The following is a 23538-nucleotide window of genomic DNA, read 5'->3' as shown; positions in this document are numbered from 1 at the left end:
TCACAAATTGCTGCATTCAACATCTCATACTGTAATCTACACCCCCCGGGTACAACCCACACAATGACATTACTTTTTTGGTTTTCTCTACATATTTCCTTCCTTCTCTTCTAGTAACTAGATCTTTGGGGTCCTGTCACTCCTGATCGAGCGACCCCTGCGACTCAAACAATGTCTTTAGTTTTTCCATGAATTTGGCTGCAGGCGTTCTGTCCCCTTAGACGTATGATCAGACCAGGCAGCTGATACACAAGTAGAATTGTAGCAGGTCCCTACACTACCTACCAAGCACTGAATTGATTCTTTTACGACTTAATGAAGCACTGAACACCCCGCGCACCCGCGTCCTAGTGACGTCTTAATATACTGATTAACGATGCAGTTGGCTCCCCGCGTATCCCACGTCTTAATAGAGGATTGGTTAACCCCACATGCCCGTGTCCTAATAATATCTTAATACATGACTTATCAGTAACTTCACTCCCCGCGTATCCCACGACTTAATACACGACTTATCAGAGGATTGGTTGGCCCCGCATGCCCGCGCCCTAATGGCGTCTTAATACGCGACTTATCAGCAACAACGTCGTTATAAACAAAGAAATTTTCCTAAATTCTCAAATGTATACTTGTACGCCCCTGCGTACAAAGATCGTTCTAATGGGACGTGACACCTCAGATACCACAGAGCAGCAGTTAGCCAGGAGCGACTACACACCAGAGTTCTTGGAATCACACAGCAGGGACCCGCCCAGTCGCACAGGGCTGTCCCTAAGGACCAATCTAGACACCACAAACTCACCAGAGACCGCTCAAAATACAAATAAGCACTACAGATTCATTAAATCTGCAGACTTACCGTATTCAGTGATGAGAGTTGATCAGGCTCTCGCTTTGAGCAGTCCCGTCTCGTCCGTAGGTGGTCCGGTGATGGGCACCCCGAGACTTAGAGTCCCTTCGAGTGTGATCCGAATCACTGCACCATTTGTAGAGGTTTCACCAATTTAAGATACACCAGGTAACTGCTCTCCTCCAAATTAAAGATGTCCGAGTGCATGCAGAGAAGCTAATTAACCAAATCTGCTAATCTGGTTGAAAAACTTCACTCAGAGACTGAACCACGCAAAATGGCATACTTTATTACGTAGACATGGGGTTATATAGTATTCCACTCCTAGGTGGGATTAGTAAAATTTATTGCTCTTTTCTGATAACTTGGCACGCTGCAATTTGCTCATCCATGTATCTTTTGGCCTCAGTAACGCCTTAGGAATTCTGATGGGAGGGGTGAGTTAGTTTCTCAGCTCCATCTTTGCCAACTCGACATGAATCTCTCTGTTATCAGCCATTCACATGCATACGTCAGTCTCAGGAAATCATTTAGTTGTTCGTGTCTACAATAAGAATAGAAGCTGTTAGTTATATATTCATTAACTATTAGCATAATCCATGTGCATATACACATTTGCATACATACACATAGATTATTCCATCATCTCTATATTAATTCACACTGATTGGGTAATCTATTAAAAGAAACTAATTGATTTTCTATAATATATACACAGTATTTTACCTTGACACTAGTAAATAATGCATTTATATTAATATTTTAATTTTTGGTTTTATCACAAATGCTGTTTTTGAGTGGTAAAACTGGTTGTCTCGATTTGTGTGGGCTTTTTTGTGTTCTTTTTTACATATTTTATTTAACTTTTTTTCACTTTTTTACACTTTTTCACTATGGGACAAAATTTAAACTGCTCATAAAATTTTTGAACTCCTCCATCGTGCCTTGCCATAAAATCAAAACATTGTCTATATACCTCAGCCAGCACTGCACATGGTCCACGGCCTGCTCATCCCCGCCACCAAAAATACCTCTCTACTAATGACCAAGGAAGAGGTTGGCGTATGAGGGTGCACAGGCCACGCCCATTACAGTGCCGCATTACTGCTGCTAATAGCAATCTTTAAATATGAAGAAATTGTGGTTTAGCACAAATTGGAGGAGCTAAACTATTAGCTCACATAATTGGCCGTCCCGGTTGCTGTTCCTCAGATAGAAGTGGACTGCCTCCAAACTATCCCTGTGGTCAATACACGTGTACAGTGACTCTATGTCAGCTGTAACTATAACCACTTTACAGCCTGTGCCGTATTAGCACGCACAGGCTGTAATCCCCCGGTTCAGTGAGGGCTCCGGCACTAAGCCCGCACTGAACCGGGCACAAGTCAGCTGATTATTACAGCTGACATGTGCCCGCAACAGCCGCGGGTGGAATCGCGATCCACCCGCGGCTGTTAACATGTTAAATACCGCTGTCAATCTCTGACAGCGGCATTTAACAGCGCCGTGCCGGAAGCGAGTCACTTACCCCGCCCATCGGTGACCCCGTCACATGATCGCGGGTCACCGATGGGTGGGCATGACAACCCTGGGTCTGCAGCACCTAGGGTTCGGCCCTCATAGCACAGGACCATTTCTGCTACATACAGGTGATCTGCTGATCATCTGTATGTAGCAGAGGCGATCAGATAAGTGCTGCTTCTAGTCTCCTTTGGAGACTATAGAAGCAAGCAAAAAGTGAAAAAAAATGTTTTTAAAAATATTAAAAAAATTAAAAAAATATAATCACCCCCCTTTCGCCCCATTCAAAATAAAATAATAATAAAAAAAAACCACATACACATATTTGTTATCGCCACGTTCAGAATCGCCCAATCTATCAATATAAAAAAATAATTAATCTGATTGGTAAACGGCGTAATGAGAAAAAAATTCTAAACGCCAGAATTACGTTTTTTGGTCGCCGCAACATTGCAATATAATGCAATACCGGGCGATCTAAACATCGGATCTACCCCAAAATGCTATTAATAAAAACGTCAGCTCGGTGCGCAAAAAATAAGCCCTCACCTGGCCCCAGATCCTGAAAAATGGAGACGCTACGGCTCTTGGAAAATGGCGCCTTTTTTTTCTTTTTACCAAACTTTGGAATTTTTTTCACCACCTAAATAAAAAAGAACCTATACATGTTTGGTATCTACGAACTCGTAATGACCTGGAGAATAATATTGGCAGGTCAGTTTAAGCATTCAGTGAACGTGGTAAAAAAAATAAAAAAAAAACATCTGTGGTATTGCACTTTTTTTGCAATTTCACCACACTTGGAATTTTTTTCCCGTTTTCCTGTACACGATATGGTAAAACTAGTAATGTCATTGAAAAGTACAACTCGTCCAGCAAAAAATAGGCCCTCACACAGCCATAATGACCAAAAAATAAAAACGCTATGGCTCTGGGAACAAGGGGAGCAAAAAACAAAAATGCAAAAATGGAAAATCCCAGGGTTGCGAAGGGGATAATCATGTCAGGGTCCACAAAGATCCTGTCGACCCTATTCAGGACACCTGTCGTGTCTTAAACGTAACTCTCAGTTCCGCATCTTTCTTGTTAGGCTGCGTGCCCACGTTGCGGATTACAACCGTTTTTGATGCAGAATTTCCGCAGCGGAAACGCTTGTAAAACGCTAGGTAATCCGCTCCCCATGGTCCCCAAGGGGATTCCGCAAGTTATATGCACATGCTGCGGATTTTTCCACAGTGTTTATGCTGCGTTCAAAAATCCGCAGCATTTCAATTAATTTTGCGTTTCCGCAAGCGGAATTGCCTTGAGCAATGCATAAAAAACGCAAGGCAATTCCGCATGTGGAAAACGCGCGATAAATGCACGAAAAACGCGTGATAAACACGTGCGGAATTCCGCATGCGTTATTTCCGGGAGAGGACTTGCAGAAATGAAGCAGAAATTTTCTGCTTCATTTCTGCAACGTGGGCACATAGCCTAAGCGCTCACCACCTCCCTCCCAATCTTTTCCCTTCCCGTTCCATTTATATGAAAACAGTTTTAATTGTTCTATATTGTGTTGTTATTTGTGTACTAGTAAATAATTAATTTACATTAATATTTTAATTTTTTGTCTTGTGATTTTCTTATTATAGTGGCCTTGTTGCTATGGCACTAGGATTTGAGCAAACATATGGTATCTTGGGCCAGCATGAAATGTTGGTGTCAACGTGAAAATCGCTAAATATGGATTGAACCATTGACCTTTATGTAGTATGCACCATCAAGAAGAATAGCGAAATGTGCGTAGAGGATATAGTGGGTCTTCTTTTTGGGTTGACTGACTCTCTGGTGCCTGCTTTTGTTATTGGTATGTTTTGGGACTTCACTTTTACTATAAATGACCCCTTGCAAGTAACGCACTGGTATCTACTCACTATCACCACCTGTGGGATCATTATTATGTCTGAGATCCACATATAGATGCTTTTCTGTTTTTTTTAGTGCTGCAATATGTATTAGTGTTACCACTGGTGTAATATTCATGCTTGTTTTCTTCCTATGCAGCAGATACCATATTATTGTGATTGTTCCCAGTTTATGATATGATGTAAACTTAGCTCGGTCTACCTTTGGCACGTGATGAAGTCATCAGCCCAATTTTCTGTTCGTCATGCACTTTAATGTCTATTGTATGTTACACATGTTTTTAAACATTTGAACTCATTAAAGATTGTAATTAGAGATGAGCGTTGTTCTACTCGAACTGTTCGCCAATCTCAAATTCGAGCTGTTATGGGCGGTGTTCGAGCCGTTCGGCGAACACGAACAATTTGAGAAAAATTCGGCTGTTCGAGGTTATGTTCGATAACTGTTCGTGCACCAAAATCATAACTGGATTTTTTCTCAGTAATGATGAAAATTAATGTTAATACGCAGTTTGAGTGTACAGCGGGGTGGGGGGAGGGGCAGGGGATGGATCTCTGCAGGAACAATGAAGATCTCCATTTTTTTTTCTCTTTCCCGCATTTACAGTGGGGAGGTGCAATCTGTCAGCCTATCAGCAGCGCACACACGGAGCGAAGTGCTTTTTTTCACACAAGCAAGGGCATGTGTCATTGGCAGTGTATGTCACATGTCCTTGCCCTATAAGACCCAGCCATTTTCCCCGTCGCCACCATTTTCTCACTGCTGCAGCTGCATGTTAGACGGCACCGCTGTTGCTGTGTGCGCTATACCTTGTTAATTTCAAGCCAATTTTCGCACAAATATACAGATAGCTTGGGAGTAGGGAATAGTTGTGATTGCAGTCCTTTTAAGGACTAGGTTACAGCATTTCCTACGACTTTTATCAGGGAGGTCTGTGCTCTTAAATAGATAGGTTGTGGGAGTAAAGACTAATTGTAATTGGAGTCCTTTTCAGGACTAGGTTACATGTGTTCCTATCAGTTTTTGCCAGGCAGGTCTGTGCCAGTGCTGTGCAAGTTTTTTTCACAGGATTTGGCTGAATCTAGCAAAGCTAATCCTTTTTGGCCTATTGCAGAGTGTGTTAGTCAGTGGAGTAGCCTATCTGTGTTGCAAGATATACCACCTGTGTATAGAATACCAATTTTTTTACTGCACCTAGTGAAGTAAAATCTTTTGGGCATAGCATCATTCTATTAGTCCATCTATACTGACCTCCATCAGGTTGCAAATTAAAACTAATTTTTATCTGCATCTACAGTACCTCTGAAAAAATATTTGGGCTTCTAGCAGTGTGTGGGACTTGTTCTATTAGTCCATCTATACTGACCTCCATCAGGTTGCAAACTGAATATATTTTTTTCTGCATCTACCTCTGAAAAAATATTGGGCTTCTAGCTGTGTGTGGGTCTTGTTCTATTAATCCATCTATACTGACCTCCATCAGGTTGCAAACTGAATATAATTTTTTTCTGCATCTAGCTCTGAAAAAATATTTGGCCTTCTAGTAGTGTGTCGGACTTTCTCTATTAGTCCATCTATACTGACCTCCATCAGGTTGCAAATTAAAACTAATTTTTATCTGCATCTACAGTACCTCTGAAAAAATATTTGGGCTTCTAGCTGTGTGTGGGACTTGTTGTATTAGTCCATCTATACTGACCTCCATCAGGTTGCAAACTGAATATATTTTTTTCTGCATCTACCTCTGAAAAAATATTTGGCCTTCTAGTAGTGTGTCGGACTTTCTCTATTAGTCCATCTATACTGACCTCCATCAGGTTGCAAATTAAAAATAATTTTTATCTGCATCTACAGTACCTCTGAAAAAATATTTGGGCTTCTAGCTGTGTGCGGGACTTGTTGTATTAGTCCATCTATACTGACCTCCATCAGGTTGCAAACTGAATATATTTTTTTCTGCATCTACCTCTGAAAAATTATTTGGCCTTCTAGTAGTGTGTCGGACTTTCTCTATTAGTCCATCTATACTGACCTCCATCAGGTTGCAAATTAAAACTATTTTTTATCTGCATCTACAGTACCTCTGAAAAAATATTTGGGCTTCTAGCAGTGTGTGGGACTTGTTCTATTAGTCCATCTATACTGACCTCCATCAGGTTGCAAACTGAATATATTTTTTTCTGCATCTACCTCTGAAAAAATATTTGGCCTTCTAGTAGTGTGTCGGACTTTCTCTATTAGTCCATCTATACTGACCTCCATCAGGTTGCAAATTAAAACTAATTTTTATCTGCATCTACAGTACCTCTGAAAAAATATTTGGGCTTCTAGTAGTGTGTCGGACTTTCTCTATTAGTCAATCTATACTGACTCTATCAGGTTGCAAACTGAATATAATTTTTTTCTGCATCTAGCTCTGAAAAAATATTTGGCCTTCTAGTAGTGTGTCGGACTTTCTCTATTAGTCCATCTATACTGACCTCCATCAGGTTGCAAATTAAAACTAATTTTTATCTGCATCTACAGTACCTCTGAAAAAATATTTGGGCTTCTAGCAGTGTGTGGGACTTGTTCTATTAGTCCATCTATACTGACCTCCATCAGGTTGCAAACTGAATATATTTTTTTCTGCATCTACCTCTGAAAAAATATTGGGCTTCTAGCTGTGTGTGGGTCTTGTTCTATTAATCCATCTATACTGACCTCCATCAGGTTGCAAACTGAATATATTTTTTTCTGCATCTACCTCTGAAAAAATATTTGGCCTTCTAGTAGTGTGTCGGACTTTCTCTATTAGTCCATCTATACTGACCTCCATCAGGTTGCAAATTAAAACTAATTTTTATCTGCATCTACAGTACCTCTGAAAAAATATTTGGGCTTCTAGCAGTGTGTGGAACTTGTTCTATTAGTCCATCTATACTGACCTCCATCAGGTTGCAAACTGAATATATTTTTTTCTGCATCTACCTCTGAAAAAATATTGGGCTTCTAGCTGTGTGTGGGTCTTGTTCTATTAATCCATCTATACTGACCTCCATCAGGTTGCAAACTGAATATATTTTTTTCTGCATCTACCTCTGAAAAAATATTTGGCCTTCTAGCAGTGTGTCGGACTTTCTCTATTAGTCCATCTATACTGACCTCCATCAGGTTGCAAATTAAAACTAATTTTTATCTGCATCTACAGTACCTCTGAAAAAATATTTGGGCTTCTAGCAGTGTGTGGGACTTGTTCTATTAGTCCACCTATACTGACCTCCATCAGGTTGCAAACTGATTATAGTTTTTTCTGCATCTACCTCTGAAAAAATATTGGGCTTCTAGCTGTGTGTGGGTCTTGTTCTATTAATCCATCTATACTGACCTCCATCAGGTTGCAAACTGAATATATTTTTTTCTGCATCTACCTCTGAAAAAATATTTGGCCTTCTAGTAGTGTGTCGGACTTTCTCTATTAGTCCATCTATACTGACCTCCATCAGGTTGCAAATTAAAACTAATTTTTATCTGCATCTACAGTACCTCTGAAAAAATATTTGGGCTTCTAGCTGTGTGTGGGACTTGTTGTATTAGTCCATCTATACTGACCTCCATCAGGTTGCAAACTGAATATATTTTTTTCTGCATCTACCTCTGAAAAAATATTTGGCCTTCTAGTAGTGTGTCGTACTTTCTCTATTAGTCCATCTATACTGACCTCCATCAGGTTGCAAATTAAAAATAATTTTTATCTGCATCTACAGTACCTCTGAAAAAATATTTGGGCTTCTAGCTGTGTGCGGGACTTGTTGTATTAGTCCATCTATACTGACCTCCATCAGGTTGCAAACTGAATATATTTTTTTCTGCATCTACCTCTGAAAAAATATTTGGCCTTCTAGTAGTGTGTCGGACTTTCTCTATTAGTCCATCTATACTGACCTCCATCAGTTTGCAAATTCAAAATAATTTTTTTCTGCATCTAACCCAGCCAATAGTTTTGGCCTAATACCACAGTTTGGCCACTCAGCTCTGCTCGGTTACCATCCATTGTTTTTTTGTGCAAACAACTCCAGAGTTGTGAATTAGTTAACCACCAAAATGAGTGGAAAAAGGCCTGCTGCTGGTGGAAAGGGGAATAGGCGTGTTGGGAAGGGGAAAAAAGGTTGTGTCCGTGGGGTAGGTGTTAAAGCAACAGTAACATCTGCAGAAGAAAGACCATCTTCCAGCCAAACTAAAATGTCTACTTCTTTTAGCGGACAATGTGATAAGATCCCTTTCTTACGGCCACGCCAATCGCTACAAATTCCAGATGAGGCACAAAAACAGCAGGTGCTTCAACGGATATCAAGTGCTCCTTTAAGTGGGCTCTCCTCCACATCAACTTCAACATCACAAATACTCCAGTCCTCAAAGGTGTCACCCAAATCGCACTTGCTTCCTCACAGCTCCCAAATCTCCAGCTGCCCGTCTGAGTATGAGGTAGAACAGATGGTTGAGTCTGCAGAGCTGTTTACTCATACTATAGCCTGGGAATCAGAGGTCGACTCCAGCGCTTCTGTGAATCCAGACGAGGAAATGATCTGCACTGATGCCCAGAATCTTTATGAGTCGGATCCAGGACCAGACGCAGAAGGTTCTGACCATAATGTAGACCCTCATTCCCAAACTGTAACTCCTGTTGGTGGAGACAATGAGGAAGACGATGATAAGACTCAAATACCTGATTGGAGCGACAACTTTAGTTTTTTGTCAGGGCAGGAACAGGTTGGCTCTGAGGACGACGGGTGTGATAACGCACAGGGTGATGATGATGAGGTCGGAGATCCCACTTACTGTCAACCCACAGTCAGCCAAGAGATGAGGTCAGCAGAGGAGGTGGAGGAAGATGCTAGTGACGACGAGGTCAGGTTGCGCCTTCCTGGACAGAGACGTAGTACTGGAAGCACGTCAACAACTGCATCCTCAAACACAACTCTGCCTCTCACCACAAGTCGTGGTGGCTCTTCAGGTCGCATGGGTGCTAAGCCTTGCATAGCCTGGGCATTTTTTCAGATCGATAAAGATGACCCAACTCGTGTTATCTGTAACATTTGTCAGCAAAAGCTAAGTAGAGGCCAAAAAATACATAGTTTGAGTACTTCATGCATGAACCGGCACATGGACATGAAGCATAAGTTGCAGTGGGAAGCTCAGTGTGCTACAATGCGGCCTAGCCGGCCGGGCCAACCACCGTCTGCCATATCTTGTGCATCCGCGGCCTCTTCATCCTCTGTGACTGGGGGGACAGCAGTCACACCTGTTTTGGGGCGCAGACCTGCCACCTCTTTACCCGCAACAGCCAGCGTGATTGGCAGGTCATCATTTTCTTTGGAGGTGGTAACACCAGCTGGTGTTGAGCGCTGTCCGACATCGATAGCACCACCTTTGGATCAAGGCAACCTAACATGTCCGCCTGCATCTTCCTCACAGACCGGCAGTTTGCCGGGGACACCCTTATCAACCCCGTCTAAGCACAATAGCCAGCCCTCGGTCCCTCAGATGTGGACAAGTAAAAGACCATTTCCTCCTAGCCATGAGAAAGCTAAGAGGTTGAATTTCACCATCTGCAAGCTCTTGGCTACAGAAATGCTGCCTTTCCGCCTGGTGGACACAGAGGATTTTCGAGACCTTATGTCCGTCGCAGTGCCCCAGTACCAGATGCCCAGTCGGCACTACTTCTCAAAGAAAGGTGTGCCTGCGCTCCACCAGCATGTCGCACACAACATCACCGCTTCTTTGAGAAACTCTGTGTGTGACAGGGTGCATTTCACCACAGACACTTGGACGAGTAGGCATGGACAGGGGCGTTACATGTTGCTGACTGGGCACTGGGTAACTATGGTGACAGCAGGACAAGGGGCTGCTGTCCAAGTCTTGCCGTCCCCACGAGTTGTGCGTCAATCCTCTTTATGTCAAAGTTCCTCCACTGCTTCTGCCTCCTCAACCTCCTCTCGGTCTTCCACCTGCACCCAAAGCCTGTCTGGTCATGCCACAAGCTTTCTAACTGCGCAGAAGGGATCCTGCACACCTCCTTACTATGCTGGCAGTAGGGCTCAACGTCATCAGGCGGTTTTTATATTGAAATGTCTGGGAAATGTGAGTCACACAGCTGAGGAGTTGTGGTCAGCTCTGGAGAACCAATTTCATGAATGGTTGTCTCCACTGGACCTGAAACCAGGGAAGGCCGTGTGCGACAATGCTGCAAACCTGCGTGCGGCCCTTCGCCGGGGCAATGTCACACACGTGCCTTGTATGGCTCACGTGTTGAACCTGGTTGTCCAGCAATTTTTAGCCCACTATCCCAGACTAGATGGCCTTCTGCAGAGGGCACGGTCGCTGTGTGCTCACTTCCGCCGTTCGCATCCCGCAGCTCAGCGACTTACATCTCTACAGAAGTCGTTGGGCCTGCCATTTCACCGGCTAAAATGCGATGTGCCTACCCGGTGGAATTCAACTCTGCACATGTTGCAGCGACTGTGGCAGCACCGACAAGCCCTGGTGCAATACGTTCTGACGTATAGCCTGGGCCAACGAGATTCAGAGGTGGGGCAAATCACGCTGGAGGAGTGGTCTCAGATCAGGGACCTATGCACCCTTCTGCACAGTTTTGAAATGGCGACGAAGATGTTTAGTGCTGACGATGCCATTATCAGCATGACTATTCTGGTGATTTACATGCTGGAGCACATGTTAAACAGAATTCGGAGTCAGGTGGTGGCACAAGAGGAGGTGGAGGAAGTAGAGGAGGAGGAGTTGTATGCGGAAGGGCTAACATCTGCAAGGTCCAGAAGGTCGGCAGCACCAAGGCGGCAGGCATGTGAGGGTGGGGGAGATGGTTTTACCAGGGTGCATGGTAGCAGCCAAACTAGTGAGGAAGGTGCAGGAGCCCAGGAAGAAGTGGAGGACGAACTGATGGAAGACTCATCAGATGAGGGAGACCTTGATCACATTTCTGTTGTGCGAGGTTGGGGGAGAGGACAGAGGAAGGAAGCATGATTGTTACCTCGCCACCAACACAACAGGGACTTGGTGCTCCTGGATGCGCAACACACATGAGTGCCTACTTGCTGCACTACCTGCAACATGACCCTCGAATTGTGAGAATTAGAAATAATCCTGACTACTGGGTTGCCACACTGTTAGATCCCCGGTACAAAAGTAAATTTGCAGAAATTATTCCTGCCATAGAAAGGGATGCACGCATGCAGGAGTATCAGCAGAGACTGTTGCAGAATCTTACATGTGCTTTTCCACAAAATACCAGTGGTGCACGTAGTGAATCTCACAGTTCCAACTTGCCAACCGTGGGACCGTCAAGTGTTCAGCACTCAAACCGTAACAGAACCACAGTATCTGCTGGTAACATCAATTTTGCGGAATCATTTCACCACTTTTTTAGCCCATCCTTTGCAAGGCCACAGGAGACAAGAAGTCTGACACATAGTCAACGCCTAGAGACGATGGTACAGGAATATCTCCAAGTAAACATTGAAGCCACGACTGTGTCACTGGACCCTTGCTCTTTTTGGGCTTCCAATCTGGATAAATGGCCGGAGCTAGCCACTTACGCCTTGGAGATCTTGTCATGCCCCGCAGCCAGCGTTCTGTCTGAACGTGTGTTCAGCGCTGCTGGTGGTGTGCTGACAGATAAGCGCACGCGGCTCTCCACTGATAATGTAGACAGACTCACGTTCATAAAGATGAACAAATCATGGATCCGAAACGACTTTTCTACCCCTGTGTCATCCTGGGGAGAGTAAAAGCTTGATGATTGGTTAAAATCACCCTACCAAACGTTTTAAGCTTTCAAATTACTAATCATGTTTATCTGTATCTTGACTGGAAAATAATTTGGGCTTTGTAGCAGTGTGCAGCACTGATCCTATTAGGCCATCTATAATAAGCTCCACCAGATTTAAAATTAAAAATAATTTTTAGCTGCATCTAGCCCGGAAAATAATTTTGGGGCTCCGAGATGCGCAAGACACATAAGTGCCTTCTTGCTGCACTACCTGCAGCATGACCCTCATATTGTCAGAATTCGAAGTAATCATGACTACTGGGTTGCCACACTCTTAGATCCCCCAAACTTTTCGATCAACCTTTTCATTTTAATAAAGACCAAAAAAATGGTCATTTTTGAAATTATAAGCATTAGCAGGTTGTTAGAAACTGAAATCAAACAGTTTTCAACTCAAAACTTTATTCTAGGTGATGTTACATTTTCACATAGGACCCCTTGTTCGAAAGGAGCTTCTGAACTCTCTCGTCCATTGAATTTGTCAGGTTTTGGATGGTTTCTGCTTCAATTGTTTTGCATGAGGACAGAATACCCTCCCAGAGCTGTTGCTTAGATGTGAACTGCCTCCCGCCATCATAGACACTCCTTTTAATGATGCTCCAAAGGTTCTGAATGGGGTAGAGGTCAGGGGAGCATGGGGGTCACACCATAAGTTTGTCCCCTTTTATGCCCATATCAGCCAGAGATGCAGATGTTTTATGTGCAGCATGAGATGGTGCATTATCATGCAGAAAAATGATCTTGCTGTGAAATACACGGTTCTTCTTCTTGAACCATGGCAGGAAGTGCTGTTTGAGAAAATGCACATACATTATGGAGTTCATCTTTAGCGCCTTCAGGGATCCTAAAGGGGCCGACAATCTCTCTCCCCATGATTCCAGCCCAAAACATTACTCCACCTCCTCCTTGTTGGCGCTGTAGCCGTGTTTGCGTGGGGTGTCCATCAACCAGCCATCCTCCACGCCATCCATCTGGACCATTGAGCGCTGCACGGCACTCATCCGTGAACAAAACAGTTTTGAAATCAGTCTTCATGTAATGTTTGGCCCACTGGAGCCGTTTCTGCTTGTGTGAAGTGGATAGAGGAGGTCGACAGGATGGCGTATGCACAGCTGCAAACCTCTGAAGGACCCTGCATCTTGTTGTTCGGGGGACGGTGGAGGCACAAGCAGCTTCAAAAACTTGTCTGCTGCTATGACAAGGCTTTTTTGCCGCTGCTCTTTCAACCTGACGTAATTGCCTGTAGGAAAGAGTCCTCAATTTGCCCTTATCAGCACGCACACGTGTGTACTGTGAATCAGCTACATACTTCTTGATTGCCAAGACACTTCATCCTGATCATCGCACAATGTTGATTGTAGTCATGCCTTGACCTAAACACTCCACAATTTGTTGCTTCTCAGCAGCCGACACATCCTTTTTCTTTCCCATTTTGGCAGAAAATGTAGGCTGCTTAATAATGTGAGAGAGCCTTCTTAAGTAGTCTTGCCTTTCATTGGACACACCTGCCAAACTAATTAGCACAGGTGTCTGCAATTGCTTACAGTGATATAAAGAGCCCTGACACACATCACCATCAATGAGTTTAACTGACAAACAAACAAATTCTTCCCTTATCACTCTTAAACACTTTTTGCATAATAATTTGGAACGCAGTGTACATGTGCTTTTCCACAAAACAGCGGTTCACATAGTGAATCTTACAGTTCTAACTTGCCAACCGTGGTCTGTATGGAATTGTTCAATAAAGGGCCCAAAATTAAGATAACATGGATGGGAGAGGTCTCTATGAATAGGAATTCCTAAGTATTTGATACCCTGTGAGGGCCAGGCAAAGGGAAAGTTGGACTGGATGGAATCCTATATGGATTTGGGGAGGGAGACATCGAGGGCCTCAGACTTCGCTGCATTGATTTTAAAATTTTACCATGTAACAAAGTGATCTATTTCAGCCATAACAGCATGGATGGATATATGTGATTGAGTGATATATACTAGGACATCATCAGCAAATAGAGAGCACTTGTACTCGGTGCCTCCCACCTCAATCCACCTAATATTGGGGTTATGGCGAATTGATGAGAGCAGGTGCTCCGTCACTAGGATGTATAAGAGAGGGGACAGAGGACATCCCTGCCTTGTCCCATTGGTGATTGTGAAAGGTGATGAAAATGTTCTGACGCACCCCCTGGGCCTTGGGACACCCGGAGCCGGACCCTTTTTGGTGGATGCTGGTGGTTGTAGTCTTCGTGGCGGCGACCCGGTTCCGTGGCTCAGGGCGGTCAAACCAGTGGCGGAACTATTTATGTGGTTTTGATGTTTAAATGTCCGACTACGCCACCCGTGGATTGCGGTCAGAGTGAACCGCCGCTACAGGGCAGACCGCTGAGGCTAGTGTTGTGGGTGCAGCAGAGCGTAGCATAACTCCCCACGGGAGGAGTATAGCCTCAGGGCAGTGTATGCGGAGGATGGGGGTGATGGTGCAGGGCAGCAGCAGTAACGACACGGAGTCAGTGATGCAGTCCAGGGCCTTTACTCACAGTTCTTATTATCCAGACCACGTCTGCAGGTAACGGCTGCCCACGTCGTACTGTGCTCACCAGGTGAGGGGCTCAGACAACTCCCAGATAACTTTGGAGCACTTCACAGGACCCCCTTTGTGTGTCCTTTGTCTGGCCTTTCTTACCAACACTTCTGTCCGGCTGCCTCGGGCCTTCTCTTGGTAAACTTGGCGCCAGTTTCCCTGACCCTATGTGGTGCCTTCCTAGCGGGTGTAGCGAGGGGCTGCGCCACATAAAATGTCAGAGCCTCCGGTTTCTAGCTGAGGGTCGTTTCCTGCCTCCACTAGTTCGGGGACCGGTCTCCCCCTTTGGCCTGACCCCTCCACGCAGGTGGATTCGGGCGTGCGGTGGCGACTCGCCCGTCCGCACCCCTGGGATCCCTTCATTCCTCGTTCCTGGAGCCTTCTCCGCTCCTCTTCCTTCCTTCTCCCTCTTCCAGGCCTGGGCCTCTGTTACTAGGCCCGCCTCCGGAGCAGAGCTCATGCAGAGCCCCTGCTCCCTGCCACTTCTGCTCAGACTTCTCTGCACTGAACTAAGATGGTGCCCACCTTTTATACTCCCTTCTCAATGCACCCAGGAACTGCTTCCTCCCTGCTCCTGCACTACAGGGTTCCCCTTCCTCAGTGTTCCCTCCCCCCACTCCAGCCAGGGACAGGGACTGTCGTGCCCATCTCAGGGGCATATTGGTCGCCCTGCCCCACGGCAATGTGGTGTAATGCATGCAGGTGTCGGGTCCTGATCCACACTCCATCCTTACCTGAGAGTGAGATATCACACCTCTGGGTGAGGTGCAATACGTCTGTAGCAACCGAGCCCTCAGGGTGCTACAGTTCCATTTATCTTCAGCCTAGGTGACGTATTGCGATACAGGGCCGTGATTTTGGCTATAAAAGGGTCCCCTAGACCCCTACCCCAAGCTTTTTAAGAGAATCATATATGGCGTGCCAGGAGACTCTATGGAATGCTTTCTCAGCATCCAACGAGAGTATCTAATTACAAATTTTTAACTGCATCTAGCCCAGGAAATACTTTGTGCCTAGTAGCAGTGTCTGCTAGTCAGCGGATTATCCCGGCTGTTAAGCAAGCTACACCACCTGTAGTTTAGACACTTAATTTTTTCAAAGGAAATGCTTCGGGACCATGGGATACTCAGTGAAGAGCATCAGGAGGCACCCCAAGGCATAGGGGCTGGGACTGGCAGTAGGATGCCTTGCGGTGGACAGCCGAGCTCGATCCTTATAAAAGCTTTTTAACTGCAGCAGCTTTAGTGGACGCTACTGGAGCTGGAATTACGCGGCTGCTGGCATGAGACTTGCCCTCCAATAGATCCTTGTAAATGGATTTAAAGTGTATTCATTCAAATTAGAGAGACAATTTAAATTAAAAAGCTTAGAGCTGCCTCCACCACAGGGGGGCTCGCTCGACCCACCAGCGGACAGGCACCAGTATTGGGAGAGGGGGGCTGGCCATCAGGGTTCACCGCGGCTCTGGCACAAACCCGGCGACACGGAGGTGGCACGGGCAGGAGCGGACTGGCCGTGTCGGCTTCTCACTTTTTGGATTTTAGAAGGGCATGACATGCCTATATCTGTGTCTCCCCCTCCTTTTACTCCTCCACCTCTTTTATTTTCGCATGACTATATGTACTTGTCACTTTTCCATGTGTTAGTTGTGTCTTCTGAGCAGTTTGTCAGCTTTTGGACACCTTTGAAGGTGTTTTCTATGTGTTTCTATGTGTTTTTGTTTGCCTGCCATTGGTTTTAACGGTGTTCGAAGGTGTTCGACGAACAGTTCGACGAACAGTTCGGCGAACACACGGGTGTTCGACGAACCGAACCGAACTCGAACACTACGGGGGTGGCTCAACACTAATTGTAATATTTTGAAGCATTCTAAGACTCCAAACATCCTCCTTTGTTCTATATGTTGTTATATGGAGTCGCTTTTAGGTTCACCTGGGACACTGGTCTCTAGTTGATTCCTTCAATGTGGTTTTGTTGTACTTCATGGGTTCTTGTTTATTTATGGTTATTCTATGCTGTGCTACCGATCCTGAAATGTTTGCATCTTGTAAGTAAGTTAAATACTTCAAAGTAATTTCCAGGCAGATACGATCTGATGTGTGGGCTGTGCTATATATCTAATCCACTTCTTTTATTTTTGGCACTGTAGCAACCGGCTATTAGCTCAAGGAGAAGGGCTACTTTCTTAGGCGGTAGCCTAAAAACCATGGCTTCAAAATCCAGCTAAATGCCCAAAACGCATAAATGTGTAATTGGAACCTTGGTTTTGTCTTCCGCTTTAGGGAAGCTGAAACGGCACATGAAATAACACAATTTATTCAGTAAGAATTGGCAATGGTCAGTGTTAGCAAGGCCAATAAAAAGGAAATAGTCTAAGTAGTGTATTCTAGATATACAAGTGCTTCTCACTAAATTAGAATATCATCAAAAAGTTAATTTATTTCAGTTCTTCAATACAAAAAGTGAAATTCATATATTATATAGAGTCATTACAAACAGAGTGATCTATTTCAAGTGTTTATTTCTGATTATGGCTTACAGCCAATGAAAACACAAAAGTCATTATCTCAGTAAATTAGAATACTTTATAACAACAGCTTGAAAAATGATTTTAAAATCTAAAATGCTGGCCTACTGAAATGTATGTTCAGTAAATGCACTCAATACTTGGTCAGGGCTCCTTTTGCATCAATTACTGCATCAATGCGGCGTGGCATGGAGGCGATCAGCCTGTGACATTGCTGAGGTGTTATGGAAGCCCAGGTTGCTTTGATAGCAGCCTTCAGCTCGTCTGCATTGTTGGGTCTGGTGTCTCTCATCTTCCTCTTGACAATACCCCATAGATTCTCTATGGGGTTAAAGTCAGACGAGTTTGCTGGCCAATCAAGCACAGTGATACTGTTGTTTTTAAACCAGGTATTGGTACTTTTGGCAGTATTGACAGATGCCAAGTCCTGCAGGAAAATTAAATTTCTATCTCCAAAAAGCTTGTCGACAGAGGGAAGCATGAAGTGCTCTAAATTTTCCTGGTAGATGGCTGCCCTGACTTTTGTCTAGATAAAACACAGAGGACCTACAGCAGCAGATGACATGGCTCCTCAAACCATCACTGATTGTGGAAACTTCACACTAGACCTCAAGCAGCTTGGATTGTGTGCCTTTCCACTCTTCCTCCAGACTTTGGGACCTTGATTTCCAAATGAAATGCAAAATTTACTTTCATCTGAAAACAACACCTTGGATCACTGAGCAACAGTCCAGGTCTTTTTCTCCTTGGCCCAGGTAAGACACTTCTGGCATTGTCTATTGGTCATGAGTGGCTTGACTCAAAGAATGCGACATTTGTAGCCCATGTCCTGGATACGTCTGTGTGTGGTGGCTCTTGAAGCAATGACTCCAGCAGCAGTCCACTCCTTGTGAATCTCCCCTAAATTTTTGAATGGCCTTTTCTTAACAGTCCTTTCAAGGCTGCGGTTATCCCGGTTGCTTGTGCACCTTTTTCTACCACACTTTTTCTTTCCACTCAACTTTCCATTAATATGCTTGGATACAGCACTCTGTGAACAGCCAGCTTCTTTAGCAATTAGCTTTTTTGGCTTACCCTCCTTGTTGAGTGTGTCAATGACTGCCTTCTGGACATCTGTCAAGTCAGCAGTCTTCCCCATGATTGTGGAGCTTACTGAAACAGACTAACAGAAATAAACACTTGAAATAGATCACTCTGTTTGTAATGACTCTATATAATATATGAGTTTCACTTTTTGTATTGAAGAACTGAAATAAATTAACTTTTTGATGATATTCTAATTTTGTGAGATGCACCTCTATATGATTTTCACTTTTTGTTTTGAAGAACTGAAACTTTTCGATGATATTCTAATTTAGTGGGACGCACTTGTAGCAGCTGTTTCATAAAGTACCACCCATTCGAGAAATGAACTAAACATCTTAAAGTAATGGCAGGAGATGGATCACCCCATGGGGAGGCACATAATATTTTCCTGCAAACATGCAACCGAGTAGGTGGTAACAATCCGGCTACACCAGTAATAATCTAAATGCTGACTGTTTATCTGATTTGAGCAGTAAAGCGCCAGGTCCAGCTGACCTGATCAGCGCAACTGTCCAGACAAATGATACACAAGAAACCGCCTTTTCTTCTTCAGAAAGACCATCATTAACTGATTTTACTTTAGGGTATGAAAAATTATGTATGAGACAATATTTCCCTGTATCCTTTTTTGGTATGACCCATAATGCAAAACTACCAAGATTAGTAAACGGAGAGGAATTAAATGGGCTAGCCATTCTGCCTAAAGCTACTTCTATGTTTACCTTTTTTTATTAAACTCTCTGAATTGTCAATAGATGATTGAATTTTATTTTTTTGCATAGCATGGGGACAAAGACAATTCAAAAGAGGTAAAGGAACCATATGTAAAACTAACTATTAACTCGGATGCATCTTTAGTTTTGGGATATAGGGCGAGCCATGACTCTCTGGCATCCTTTGGGTCATTATCACTGTGAGGCTTAGTTGGCTGTTTCTGTAATCTTGTGCATTTAACTTCCACATCATTTGCTCCACATATAGAACATTCATCTTTAAATCTGCATAATCCATAGAAACGACAGTGTCCCTCATTAAACAACCATCATGTACCTGCTCTTTTCCTGTAGTTGAGGACCCAGAGGCAGTCTGTGAAAGAAAGGAGCATGTTGCGATGTCATAAGGCAGAGCCAAATTTCCCTTAGTTTTGATGCTCTACCCCATATTTGGTTGTAAAGATAAATGGAGATGGAATTCCTCCACCAAGCTGCCCCGCCATGTGATTTATAGGCACTATAATTTACATCCATATAAGTAAACAACGCTGAGCACCGATTAGGATGTTTTTGTCCCATGATACAGCCCATGACTGAGAAGGCCTATAACCAGATATTGATATACTTCGCTACTTTCAGCCTTCTAGCAAAGCTCTCTCTGTGTGTCTTTCTTTAGCAATTGTTCCTTGATAGACCGATATAAGTGACCAGATGCCTATATTTGAATTTTCTCAAATCTTAGTTTTATCTCCTGTGGAACATGAGCCCCTCAGGGGCTCACGACACAGAAGTAGATGTCCTTATAAAGATTAGCCTGTATTGGAGTTGCTAGTGTGGGGGGTAGAGGGAGGGAAAGAGGAATATCAAGTTATTTACCTAATGAACTAGTTGCTGTTAATCGCTCATTAATCACATTTTCTGCCCCTCATGCTCCAGCATACGTTAACTCACCGGTCATAGTAGGTAGAACAGCCATCCTGGTTCATAGCTGGTTGATCCACTCGTAGAGGAGACTGGGGAGTCAATGGGCGATTGTTGGTTGAGATTGTCGGTTGTAATGGCGTCAAAGACCAGAATAACCTGAACTGCAAGAAGTGCAGGAAACTGTTATGTTCTGCTACCAGAGCTAAGGAAAGAGAGGAGATCTGTCCCTACGATAGAACTCAGCTGAATCCCTATGATGTAACAGGGAACCTGATCCTGCGATCAGACCTGCTAAAGTCCTAAGCTAGTCTGTACGGAGACCTATAGATGTGGGGAAGGAATCCCTACAAGTACTAAGGACTGGGAGGAAAATGGGACACCTCCTAACAGAAATAGTAGCAGACAGACGAACAAACAAAATATATAGAACATAGAGGTCCGTAGACCAAGCAAACTAACAGAGTTAGATACAGAGCACAGGCTAGCTAGAAAGTAGTTATACAATGAAGTCCAGCAAAGCCAGAAGGGCGGAGCAGGATTAAATAGGCCAACAAGGTCATGTGACCAGCAAAGGAAAAAACCTAAGAGCAAGGTTCTAACAGTACCCCCCCTTCTAAGAGGATCCTCCGGATCCCCTAGGACCAGGATTATCAGAAAATCTCCTGTGAAACGCTCTGACAAGTCTGGATGCAGAAACATCATCTGACCTCAGAGAATTTGCAGGCTGGACTTACTGTTATGTTCTGCTACCAGAGCTAAGGAAAGAGAGGAGATCTGTCCCTACGATAGAACTCAGCTGAATCCCTACGATGTAACAGGGAACCTGATCCTGCGATCAGACCTGCTAAAGTCCTAAGCTAGTCTGTACGGAGACCTATAGATGTGGGGAAGGAATCCCTACAAGTACTAAGGTCTGGGAGGAAAATGGGACACCTCCTAACAGAAATAGTAGCAGACAGACGAACAAACAAAATATATAGAACATAGAGGTCCGTAGACCAAGCAAACTAACAGAGTTAGATACAGAGCACAGGCTAGCTAGAAAGTAGTTATACAATGAAGTCCAGCAAAGCCAGAAGGGCGGAGCAGGATTAAATAGGCCAACAAGGTCATGTGACCAGCAAAGGAAAACACCTAAGAGCAAGGTTCTAACAGAAACGTCATCAACTGAGTTTGACGACGACCTCCATCTTGAGGATCGAGACCTTATGGAAGACCGGGATGACCGGGACGCCCTTTATGGATGGCAGGACCGTTAATGGTTGTGTTGGACAGACCTATGATGATGACGCTGTCCATGATCCCTTGACAGAGTAACCGATCCCTAAAAACTTCTTGAGTAACTTCCCAACCACCACTGCAGGATGCATGACATGACCGGAGTAGAGTCTTAGCGGTCGGCTGAGATACAGCAGGGAGCAGGCTGGATGCATGGGTAGGCATCAGCATGCTGGGCTGGGGATTGCACAGGGGGTGTGCATTGCAGTGCAAGTTCCCCTGTAATAAGGGGGGTTAGTTAACAACATTAGCAGCAAAGGATGGTTGGTTAGTGTCATTAACAACATTATTTGTTAAGCTACTGGAGTTCTGACTAACTGTAGAAGTCTGGCTACCCATGACTAATTTGGCAGCAGGCCTGCAGTTAACTATGTGAGGGGAATGATTTATTACAGTGTGCAAGTGCATGGCTCCTGCAGCAGCATGTCTGCTAGAGGGGATAGAGTCACATTCCCAGCACTCACTGCCAGAGCTTCTGTGCAGGGAAGATGCACAGGGTTTTTAGTGGACCTCCACAGGGTCGCAGGCCGAGGCAGATCAAAGCTGGCTGTGGAGTTAAAAGTCAAGGGTTCTCTAACAGTGCATCACCTCACAGGGCTGAGACTCAGTCTCATGGAAGCTCGTGCATGCCTGAATGGACACACATTCCTCCCTCATTCCCTATCTGCTCAGCTTGTTGTAATGATAAGGCCCCCTTCACTTCATTCAAAAGGTCATACATCCACTGAGTTCCTTCTCTCCTAACCCCCTCCTTAAACTGTGCCACCGGGGGATCAGCCATGCTTACTGGTACCTGTAGTTGAATGTGTAGTCTCTTTGTTCCACTGCACGCAGGGAGAAAAGAGGAGGAACCCACATAGTAAAGAGTTTATAAAGGGGAACCTCCCCAATTATTACATCACCCGAACAGCCAATCACTGAAGCACGGCAGACACAATTTCCATTAACCTTTTACATACAACACAACCCACAGTCAGTAAGGCATTTCCTATGCTAACCGGCCATATCCAGGCTGTGGATAAGCTTGGCATGAAGAAGAATTCCCCAGCTCTATCTTCTCTGTGTATAGCAAGTAGCAAAATAAAAGTTCCACTCACAATTCATATGATCTGTCTGTGCTTATCTGTTAGCAGAGACAGATCTAACCTAACAACAGATAGTAAGCAATAAGTTACAGACAAGGGAGATATCTAGTCGTCTACACATTAGGTCATTTTTACAGGGGCAACGTTTTCTGTAAATGAAGTGATCTACAATTTTGCTATTTAGTACAATGGCTATAAAGTGCAGATAACTTAATTTATTGAAATGACTGTGGTTAATTAAAGTAGCAACTCAATGATGTTTTTCAGTTCCTTTCCATCTATAAATTCATGGCACATTTCTCCTCAGTTGTATTACGTGATCTCATGGTGACCTTCTGGAAATTACACAGCTTTATGTTCTCTGAAGGTGTTAAATAATCAAATATTGATTTCTAATCTCAATTCTGTACTGAATAGCCTCATGGAATGGTTTAGCTGACATTACATATGTTATTTCTGTACACTTGGCTCAGGGTAGATGTTAAAGCCATATATAGAAACAGGTGCTATGTGGGACATACATAACTGTAGCGTCCCGAGGGTTCAGTCGCTACAGAGGTATTACATCTCACCCAGAGGTGTGATATCTCACTCTCAGGTAAGGATGGAGTGTGGCTCAGGACCCTAACACCCACATGCACTACACCACATTTCCGGGGGATAGGGCGACAATGCTCCCAAGAGTGAGCACAACTGCCCCTGTCCCTGGCTGGAGTGGGGGGAGGGAACACCTAGAAAGGGGGAACCCGGTAGTGTGTGGGTGGGGAGAGTAGATCCAGGGTGCACTGTAAGGAGAAGTATATAAGGTGGGCACCATCTTAGGAGTTCAGTTCAGTCAGAGAGAGAAGAAGACAGGGAGCAGGGGCTCTGTACGAGCTCTGCTCCGCGGGCAGGCCAAGTCACAAGTCCTGGGCCTGGAGGAGAAGGAAGGAGGGGAGAGGAACGGAGGAGGCTCCAGGAGAGGAGTGAAGGGACCCCAGGGGTGCGGACCGGCCAGTCGCCACCCGCCGCTACCAGAGTAGGGGGGTCAGGCCAAGAAAGGGAACCAGATCCCTCATCTAGTGGAGGAGAGCAACTACCCTCAGCTAGTAACCGGAGGCTGTGGCATTGTACGTGTCACAGCCCCTCACTACACCCGTTAGGAAGGCACCATATAGGGCCCAGGGAAACGGAACATATGTTTGCCCGCCAAGGCCCGAGGCAGCTGGACAGAAACGTGGTCAATTGTGGGGTACAA

At 44.5% G+C, this 23538-nt stretch overlaps 1 long non-coding RNA gene across 1 annotated transcript; it reads right to left on the bottom strand.

Moving 5' to 3' along the window:
- Nucleotides 1-1136: 1136 nt before the first annotated feature.
- Nucleotides 1137-22110, bottom strand: LOC141165847 (uncharacterized). Its single transcript, XR_012251216.1, has 3 exons — nt 22010-22110; nt 19966-20099; nt 1137-1394 (listed from the first exon to the last, which is right to left on the bottom strand). It is a non-coding gene; the product is annotated as an uncharacterized lncRNA (long non-coding RNA).
- Between the last annotated feature and the right edge of the window lie 1428 nt (nt 22111-23538).

This window comes from Phyllobates terribilis, unplaced genomic scaffold (assembly GCF_046119375.1).
Source record: "Phyllobates terribilis strain yellow unplaced genomic scaffold, ASM4611937v1 Scaffold_1__5_contigs__length_1240528914, whole genome shotgun sequence".
Taxonomy (NCBI): Eukaryota; Metazoa; Chordata; class Amphibia; order Anura; family Dendrobatidae; genus Phyllobates; species Phyllobates terribilis.
The sequence above is the reverse complement of the archived record's forward strand: the minus strand, read 5'-3'. Positions and strand labels throughout refer to the sequence as shown.